Below are 10,061 nucleotides of genomic sequence, written 5' to 3'. Positions count from 1 at the left end.
CATGTTTTGTTTAATGAATCTAGCTTTCCTTTTCATCATATATTGCCTCACACACCTACCACAAATTTACCTTCTAGCTCTGTATCCTCCATTCCTTCCACTTTAAATTTTACTTTTCATTCTTCATCTACCACTTCACCTACCACTTCCCCACTACAACTTTCAACTTCCCCTTTACCTTCCCCTTCATCTTTACACTCTATCCCTTCCATCCCTCCCGTAGCTGTCTCAGAACCTATAACCACCAACCCCACCCAACCCATTAACACTCACTCAATGCAAACAAGGTCCAAATCTGGAATTTTCAAGCCTAAAGCCCTCACTACTACTAAACACCCCTTACCTTCTCATCTTTCAATGGATTGTCTACCTACAACCTATCTTCAAACTTCAAAGTATCCTCATTGGCGCCAAGCAATGCAAGAAGAAGTCACTGCACTTCTCACTACTGGAACCTAGTCCCTTGTTCCTAAATCTTCTTCACAGAATGTTGTAGGATGCAAATGGGTGTTTCATATTAAAAGGAAACCTGATGGTACTGTCGACAGTTATAAAGCTCGGTTAGTTGCAAAGGGTTTCAACCAATAGGAAGGTCTTGACTATACAAAAACATTTAGTCCTGTTGCCAAACCAGTGACTATTCGGCCTTTCCTCACTCTTGCAGCTCAATATGATTGGTTCTTAAACCAACTTGATGTTAGTAACGCATTTTTACATGGTAGCCTATCTGAATCAGTGTTCATGCACCAGCCTCCTAGTTTTGAAGATTCTACTAAGCCCTCTTATGTGTGTCACTTGCACAAATCATTGTATGGTTTAAAACAAGCTCTGCGAGCTTGGTATGAGAAGCTCCATGGGGCTCTTCACTATCTTGGTTTTGTAAGATCTCCCAATGATCATTCTCTGTTTATTAAAAAGGCTCCCGATTTGGTTTTCATTCTCATCTATGTGGATGACATTTTGGTCACTGGTCCTAATGTTGGAGCATGTAAACAAGTGATCCAACAGCTCAGTTCTTTATTTCCTATCAAAGATCTTGGAGCTCTACATTACTTTCTTGGCATTGAAGTCAAACGATCTTCTTCAAGTATCTTTATATCTCAGACCAAGTATTTCTTGGATTTGTTATCCAAAGCAAATATGGTCGGGGCTAAACCATGCAGCACACCCCTTAGCACTTTTACACTTGATCATGAGTCTCCCTTACTTGATAATGTAAATGAGTATCGTTCTTTAGTTGCTGCTCTTCAGTACCTTACCTGGACACGACCAGATCTTAGTTTTGCAGTCAACCTTGTCTGCCAATTCATGCATAGCCCCAGGATTTCTCATTTTTAGGATGTTAAGCGCATTCTCAGGTATCTTAAAGGTTCCATCAATCTTGGTTTATGGTTCTCCAAGTGTTCTACTCCTCTAACTACCACAGCGTTTTCTAATGCTGATTAGGCCGGTTGTGCCCTTGACAGAAGATCCACCGGAGGTTATTGTGTTTTTCTGGGCAACTCCTTAATTAGTTGGAGTGCTAAGAAGCAACCAACGGTCGCTTGCTCCTCCACTGAGGTCGAGTACAGATCACTTGCAAACACTGCTTCTGAACTTACCTGGATTTGTAAATTGCTTGTTGACATTGGTTATTCCTTGCCTAACTCTCCTCAACTATGGTGTGATAATATTTCTGCTATATCTCTTGCTAAGAATCCCGATTTTCATGCTCGGACCAAGCATGTGGAAATCGACTATCACTACATTCGGGAAAAAGTTTTGGCCAAGCAGATTTCTGTGCATTTCATTTGCACTCAAGATCAGGTGGCAGACATCTGTACCAAATCTCTTTCCAAGTCCAGGTTTTTGTATCTCTGTGACAAACTTCAGCTTCGAGTACCTCAGCTTCATTTTTGTTGGGGGGGGGGGGTTGGAATATAAAGGATAATATTGTAACTACACTATCTAGAGATATTACTTAGTGGTTAGGATTTCTGTTTGATAGTTACCTTCTGTTTATCTAGAGGTTACAATATACTTGTATATAAATACTCAAAGTGTAAGATTATTTTCTAATGAAATGAAAACATATTTTATCTAATAAAAACTATGTATGTTTTGGTGTGGGGATAAGTTTTGCTCTGAGTTCAAATTTATGGCAAAGTTTTTATCAAGAGTCTCATCTAAAAAAACTCTATCGTGTTAAAAAAAAAAGAAGTTATTTTAGCAAAATGAATTATCAAAGGAAATTAAGACAAAAGTAAAATAATAATAATAATAAGAATAAAAGAGGTAAAGAGTGATGTATCAAATGTTACCTCATGTTTAGTTTCGTCTCTAAACTCTCATATTAGTTTATCTCGTTCTCCAACTTTACTTTGCATTGCGTGAGTGGTATTTTTGTCTAATATGTCTTCTTTTCTGACAAATTTAAGAGTATAATGGTCTTTTCATACCAAAAAAAAAAGTCTAATTTATTTAAGGGAGTTATAAAGAAACACTCATGAATGATACTGTTCACTTTTAACGAAAAACCACATTTTTACCTTTCATTGATACTATTCACTACACCTTTATTTGCCATTTTTCATTAAAACTAAAGTTTTTTTTGATTTTTCGTTAGTTTTCCTATTATTTAATGCTTAATTGTAGCAATGATTTCTGAACCTTATCCTAGTTTAATTTTAGTTCCTAAATTCACATGTTAGTTTCTTTAGTTCTCGAACTTTACAATGTATTAGACTATTGGCCTTTGAATGCCGTCTTTTTCACATTAAATTTAAGAATATATTAGGAAATTTTAAGTTGAAGTTCGTAATATATCATCAAATTTAATGGGAAAGTAGACAGCGTTGGTGGAAAAAAAAAACTAATGGTGACAATACATTGTTAAAATCAAAGGCTAAAAAAACTAATATGCGAATTTAGATATCAAAACGAAACTAGAGGTAAAATGCCGGATCGTTGCTACATTTAAGGCAAATGTAGATATAAATAATGAAAACCGTTTTCCTCCAAAATCCTTTCTTCGCCTCCCAAAAATGAAAAACCCTGTCTTTCTCTAAAATCAACTCTCAAAAATCTCCATCTTAAACCCTTTTCGTTCCAGAGAATCCAAACGAAAGCAAAAGCAAAAGGATCACGATGAACTCAAAAACCGAAAGGCTGGAGAGGAGGACGGACGACCATGGTGGCCACTGTCACTGCTTCCTATTTTCTCTTGACTGCTGGTTACGGCTCCGAGCCCAACGCTCTCGACCCTGTAAGTTCCTTTTTCTTCCCGCAAAATCAAACTTTGATCTTGTTGTGAAAAGGGTAGGAAGAAAATGAAATTTTAATCTTTGGGTTCCAACTTAATTTCTCGGATGTGCAATTTTAGTTCACAAATTTTGGGGAGCTTTCGATTTCGGGTTGATGGATTTGCTGTTGCTGATAGGATCACTCTTCGGATATGGATGGGAGATAGTTTAGATCACTGGGAGGGGATCCGACCTCCAAATCGAACAGATAGACCCATTTAACCCTCCCAACTTAAATAATAACTCACAGTTGCTAGTTGGAGAATGAATGTGGGTTGTGTAATTGGACTAATTGGGTATATTTTGTTTTCGCTTTGCATCGATTTTTTTCATTAACAAAATGATAACGTGAGTGAGAATTCGGGTAGTTTTCTGCTTGTGTAGTTACCGCTGTCTAATTACAAATGTTTTGGTATTTAGATTTAATTATTCATGACGAAGTTGGTATTGTAAAAAGCTGGAGAAAATGTGATTTGGGAATGCTCTTGAATTGCTTTGTCTCGTAGAATATCAAGCACTTTTTGTTCCTCCGTGAATGTAGAGTATCAGCATTTATCAGTTAGGAATGACTTGTTTTCAATTAGAAGAACTATTCGATGCTAAAACGGATAAGTGGCCAATTTTCTGGAGATAGAAACTGGTGGTGTCATGAAAATAGTCACTGCTTCTTAACAAAAGTGGCGGGATATAACGTGAATGATGTATTCACAGAAGGATGGAAGGTTGTGGGGAGATCAATAAGAGGTTAAAGTTTGAAGTAACATCCAGAATATTTGATAAAGATCGTGAGTAACCTGTAGGCTTTCAGGGTTGCCAAAACTGTTTAATGTTTATATGCATACAAACTTGATCATGTTTTGCACATCATGGAAGGCATTTGCAGATAGAACTTTTACTCAACTTTAGTAACGTACCATGCCGTCTAGACTGTTATGAACTACTCAGATACCTCGTTATTTCGTCATAGTAATTAGTAGTTGTCATTGACTGTATAATAACTGTTTTGAGGTCTAATTGCACCAGTTTGTGATGGCAGATTAAGAAAGCTATTGAGTCTGCAGAAAGTTCTTTGAAAGACTTCATGTTCGGATCAAAGAGTCAACCTCAGGAAAGCAAAATCGAGATGCTTGGCGCTACTGGTGCAAAGGAACATACTTAGTGTAATACGCGGTTAACTATGTATAGAAATTTCGGCGGTCTGAGAATTTTACTGTTTTGTTAAGTTTATATGGGGTTATTTTTGGAAGGGGCAAGTTTTACTCAAACTCCGGTGGGAAGGGGCAACCTATAGGCTTAATTAAGATGATCGGTATTATGTATGACATATATCCACTGAATACAGGTAAAGGCTTTGCATGTCTTGATGGGCCCACGGGAACTTTTTTTTTTTGTTTTGTAGCTGCATCTCAGAAATGATAATGGTACCGGGTTGGCACGCTTGGCTTCACGATGTTTACAATCTGAACCCCTCTTCAGAAAGAAACTGAGGTTAGTTCTTTCTCCTCTGTTTCTCTAATTAAGCATTCTATTCCCAACTTTACCCTGGGAGCATAGTTTGATTGTTTAAAATCTTCACACCATTTTTTCTAGATCTATATTTGGGGGCAGTCTTGTAATCAATATATTCATATGTTATCTTCTTTTCACCAAACTCAATCTGAGCTAATTGTGTAAGCTCGTCGTATCTACCGATTCATAATTTGTTAATACTGAACCTTTGTACCAAGCGGAAATATTTGAAAATTTGGGAAAGGGATATGACTCTCATTTGTTATTAGTGAGGACTTGAGAGAGTTACACTTTTGTTTAGTGCCTTTCATGGTGAATGATACTCTCTTATGGCCCAAAATTGAGGTTGGTTAATTACAAGGGTTTTCAGTGATACCGTACTTGTTGGGTTTCAATTAGAAGCACTCAGATCTGCAGCATCCTAGTAGTTTAATCATACATAGATGTTTAACATGATGATGTATGCTGTTAAAATAAATTACTTCACAGCTTTGTACGAAGTTTGTTTGGCATTACATCTTATCTTCTATTTCTTGATAGGAATAACAAAATTGGTAGTTCAAACGAAATTGGTAGTTTAAGGTACGTTAAGAGCATCTAAACCTGGTAACTCTACTTGCATGACCAATAAAAAAGAACAAAACTGAAAGAAAAAAAATTATTATATCCTGAATTGCTGCTTTCTCTGCATTTGTTATGGTTGCCGACAGTGTTGTTTTGCTTGCAGTTCATTGATGTTGGAATGATGGTTTCTCCAACAATTTTTGCCCGGCATAGTTTGTCTTATCTCATGAGTGACAAGCCTCAGGAAGCTATAAACGATGCAATGCAAGCACAAGTAGTTTCCCCACTTTGGCACATTGCATGTTATCTTCAAGCTGTTGCCCTTTCGGCCCTTGGAATGGACATTGAAGCTCAAGCAGCACTTAAGGAGGGTACTACGCTTGAATCCAAAAGGAGTAAAGCAGTTGGACAAAAGTGAAAATCTAGTCCGGTCGACCAGGTGCCCAGTTTTCCACTTCTTTCGGTTTGGCTCTCAGCATATATAGGCGTCGATCGATCATAAGGTTTAAAACCACTGGAGCCAAAGCTTCAGCATTTCCATGGTATTAGATTTTGGTCATTTTCCTGCAGTATATATTGTATTTGATTTGATTTCTTGTGTGTCAATTCGCGTATATGAATTCCTTCGATAAAATGGAAAAAAAAAAAAAATAGAAAGTTGTTAAAAACAATGGTAGGGAGGAAATCGTTCAGAAGCTTTATAATTTGTGTACAGAAAGCATATAGGATTCCTACTTGGATAAATAAATAAATAATAATAATAATAATAATAATTAGTTTGTCAAACGTCGTCTGATTGTTGTTAGTCACAGATATAAATTACTACTTGGATACAAATAAAAAATAAAAAGTTAGCCCTTTGAACTAAAATTTACGACAAACAAAACAATCATATGCAGTCCATAATTAACTCACTTTCTTTAGTAAGTATCATGATTCTGAACATAAACTGCAGAATGGTCTTGATAAAGTAAACATAAACATAAATATCTCACAAACTAACATTAACAAATCCTCTGCCAAAGAGATTTAGTAGTAAAGTTCTTTATTATGACAGCTCAATACTTGAAAACTTAAAACAGATAAGGCCCATGAAGCTCTTCTAGTGAAGTGAGCCCTTCTGTGCTATCTCAGAAGACGCTGAAAATAAAAATACACAAGCACACGTAATTAAGTTCTGAAGAAGACAACCAAATCAATAAAAAAAACTTTACAAATATATGCATGCATATCACTAATTTAAGAAAGAAAAGTAAAATCACATTTACGTACCATTGCTTAATTGAAGTGCTGCTTAATCGAAATCACCTTCACATAAAGCCAATCATTCAAGACATTCAAGAACCTGATGTACGAGTATCTCCATTGCCTGATGAAAATCAGACTACCACAGACTCCCCAAAATCCCACAATAAAACCAAGCGCCATGCTAACGTAAAATCCCCATGTTATCAGCTCATCATTTTCTTCTTCATTGCTTGAGATCATGGTTTCCTGTTGATCATCACACATGTTTTGAAGTGGAGGTCCGCACAGTTGAGGATTTCCAGCATAATTGGAGGGATCAAAACTTTGGAGCTAAGTGCCTGTTGGAATTTTGCCATTAAAATTGTTGTATGATAAGTCCAAGACACTAAGACGATCTATCCGAGCAAGGCTTGTTGGAATTCTGCCATCTATCTGGTTTCTTGACAAATCCAGGATCTCCAATGCTTGCAACTTTCCAATCTTTGCAGGTAGCTCACCTGTCAATCCGTTTATTGACAAGTTTAAAGAAATTAACCCAACAAGATATGTGATTTCAATTGGAATCTCCCCTGTTAACCTATTGCTTGAGAAATCAATTCTCTTCACGAGTCCCAAAGTGTTTCTGTACGAGTACATTCTTCCCTTCCAAACAAATGTTGCATCATCCTTATAATCAAAATAAAGATCATTTGTTGACACCCAATGTTGAAGGATCGGAGATGAATTTCCTATACGTGCCAGAGCAGCCAAATTGCTAAGGCAGTTTGGTATTGCTCCAGAGATGTTGTTCACAGACACATCCAAGTTTTGAATTTTTGTTAGCCGGCATAGTTCAGACGGCATGCTTCCATTGAAGTTATTAGAGGAAAGCATCAAGATAACCAAATTCTGAAGGCTAACCCCTAACCATTTTGGTATGGGTCCTGATAATTGATTGTTTCCAACATCAATAACTTTTAAACTGGTGCAATTCTTGAAGGATGAAGGCAACTCTCCAACAAATATGTTGCTTCTTAGTTTCAATGTTTCCATGTGATACAGTGAGCCTACTGTGGATGGAATTTTCCCCGAAAAAGCATTGTAGCTCAAATCAAGCATGACTAGATGGTCAAAATGTGTCAAGCATTCTGGAAGCTCTCCGGAGAGATTGTTGCTTGAGAGATTAAGAAACTTTAAACTCCTGTATGCTTCACACAAGATAGAAATTGACCCTGAAATGTTATTATTAGAGAGATCCAAATATAACGCATGCGATAGAGTTGAGGGAACTATAGGGTAATTCGTAAAATTCATTGTCGAATTTGCAAACACTTCTCCAATTTGGTTATTGGAAAGATCGATACATTTCACGTTACGAGTCGTACCCCAAAACCAGCTTGGAATATCCACAATTTTAGCATCAGAAATATTGAGGTAAAAATACTCATTCTGAGTTTGAAGCCATTTTGGGAAATACGGACCCATTTTGGAAGACCCCAAAATTATATAGTGCAATTGAAAAGGTGGAGCCCAATTAGAATTGAACCTTAAAGCTAGTGAGGTAGAAGACAAATCCAAATACCATAATCTAGAGAAATTCGAGAAGTGGCTTTCCGAAACCACACCTTCCAGAGCATTCATACTCAAGTCCATATGCTGTAGATTAGACAGTTGCCCAATGCTTTCAGAAACCACACCTTCGAGAGCATTCATACTCAAGTCCATATGCTGTAGATTAGACAGTTGCCCAATGCTTTCAGGTATTGTTCCACTCAATTGATTTCCAAAGAGATATAATTCTTTCAACGATGAAAAGTTTGTGAGATCAGGAATTGATCCAGAAAGATGATTGTTAGAGAGGTCCAGAGACTCTAATGAGTTTTGAACACACGTAGACAACATTTGAACAAACTTGGAAAACTGTCCACTCAGACTATTATTGCCTATGTACAGTGATTGCAAACTGCATAAGCTGGAAAAAGAATGCGGATTCACCGCCTCAAATTTGTTCTGAGAGAGAGATAGATGGACAAGAGAGGTCAAGTTTTCAACGACACTGGGAATTAAACCAGTTAAACTGTTGTTACGGAGGTCAAGATGGACAAGGCTAGCATTGTAGTTAGACAACCATAAATATATTGAAGGAGAAGTGCATTGGTTGTCAGAGAGGTCAACATGAGCAAGAGATTTTGAAGAATTTATGTTAAAAAAAGTACTGGAATGCATTACAGGAGAAGGAAGACCACACCCCTGTAACGTTAAGTTTGTAAGTTTAGGGAGCTTACTAACTGTTTCCAGCCAGTCATGAACATTACTGAGATTGGTGCTACTCAGATCCAAATATGTTAAAGAAGAAAGACGAGGGAGCCACGAATTCAGATTTTCTGCACTGTTCAAGTCATACCCACTGAGATCAAGATATTGCAAGTGGGTAAGGTTTCCAACTTGACTTGGAAATCGACCACCAAAAGAAGCATAAGAGAGATCGAGGTGTCTTAAATTGGAAAGAGAACCAATGTAATATGGAAGTCGGGTCCCATTGAAGTTGACTCCATAAAGGTCCAAATATTTCAAATGCTGCAATTCAAGTAGTTTGGGACTCATCATCTTACCTTGCAAAAAATAACTGATGTACTGCGTGTCTCCCTTCTGTTGAAGTGAGTAAATTTTATTCAAATAAGACCATCCAAGATGAAGTTGAGTAACATGGTTGGTGCGGTTGCTGCAGTGGACGCCGACCCATTTGCAACAATCCTGCTTGTGTTCTTCTCTTACCCACGAAGAGAGGAGATGGTAGTGATCCACGAGGCCGTGTTTGAAAGCAAGGAGTGCTTCTCTTTCCCTCTCAAAGCACCTCACCACTCCTTCTGAAGAAATATTTTTGAATCCAAGGGAAGGGGAAGGGTTGACAGCACATTGCACTAAAGTGAACACCACAATTAAAGCACGAAAGAGTTTGTTCAAGCACCTGATTCTGATTCTGTCACCCTCCATCTTAATTCAACTAAATAAAGCAAGAGACAATTGAAGCACGAAAGAGTTTCTTTAGGATTTTGATTTTGGAGCAAAAGGAAAGCTGCAAGTGTAGTCCAAAATGAACGGAGAAAAGTAAAAGCAAAATATCCAATAATTGCGATAATATTTATACAATGGAATATGCCATTTTATCTCAAACACTAAAGAAAGGTAGGCCTACAAGTAGCTAAGCAGAGGCAATGCAATAGGTGATCAAAATATAGCCACATCTTTATTCGAGAATTAAAGTTGCCTTGGTTCAAAAAAGAACTTACAAATAACAGTACAAGGTCCTAACCCGGCCATCAAAAGATAATAAAAAGAGTTTTAAAATTTTGAATCTTAACTACAAGCAATCTAATAATTTTATTCAATAATTAAGGCCAAAAATATTATAAAAATATTAACAAGAACACAAATTAGTTTTCTTCTTTTTCTTTTCTCTCTCCTCCCTTTTCCTCTTCA

The 10,061-nt window shown here is 37.1% G+C and overlaps 1 long non-coding RNA gene and 1 pseudogene across 1 annotated transcript; one reads left to right on the top strand and one right to left on the bottom strand.

The window, feature by feature from the left end:
- The first annotated feature begins 4,706 nt into the window (after positions 1-4,706).
- On the top strand, positions 4,707-6,138 carry LOC137719642 (uncharacterized). The gene is made up of 2 exons (XR_011066426.1): positions 4,707-4,769; positions 5,518-6,138. It is a non-coding gene; the product is annotated as an uncharacterized lncRNA (long non-coding RNA).
- Positions 6,139-6,269: 131 nt separating this feature from the next.
- On the bottom strand, positions 6,270-9,787 carry LOC137719638 (receptor-like protein EIX1; annotated as a pseudogene).
- Between the last annotated feature and the right edge of the window lie 274 nt (positions 9,788-10,061).

Source organism: Pyrus communis, chromosome 16 (assembly GCF_963583255.1).
Source record: "Pyrus communis chromosome 16, drPyrComm1.1, whole genome shotgun sequence".
Classification (NCBI taxonomy): domain Eukaryota; kingdom Viridiplantae; phylum Streptophyta; class Magnoliopsida; order Rosales; family Rosaceae; genus Pyrus; species Pyrus communis.
The sequence above is the reverse complement of the archived record's forward strand: the minus strand, read 5'-3'. Positions and strand labels throughout refer to the sequence as shown.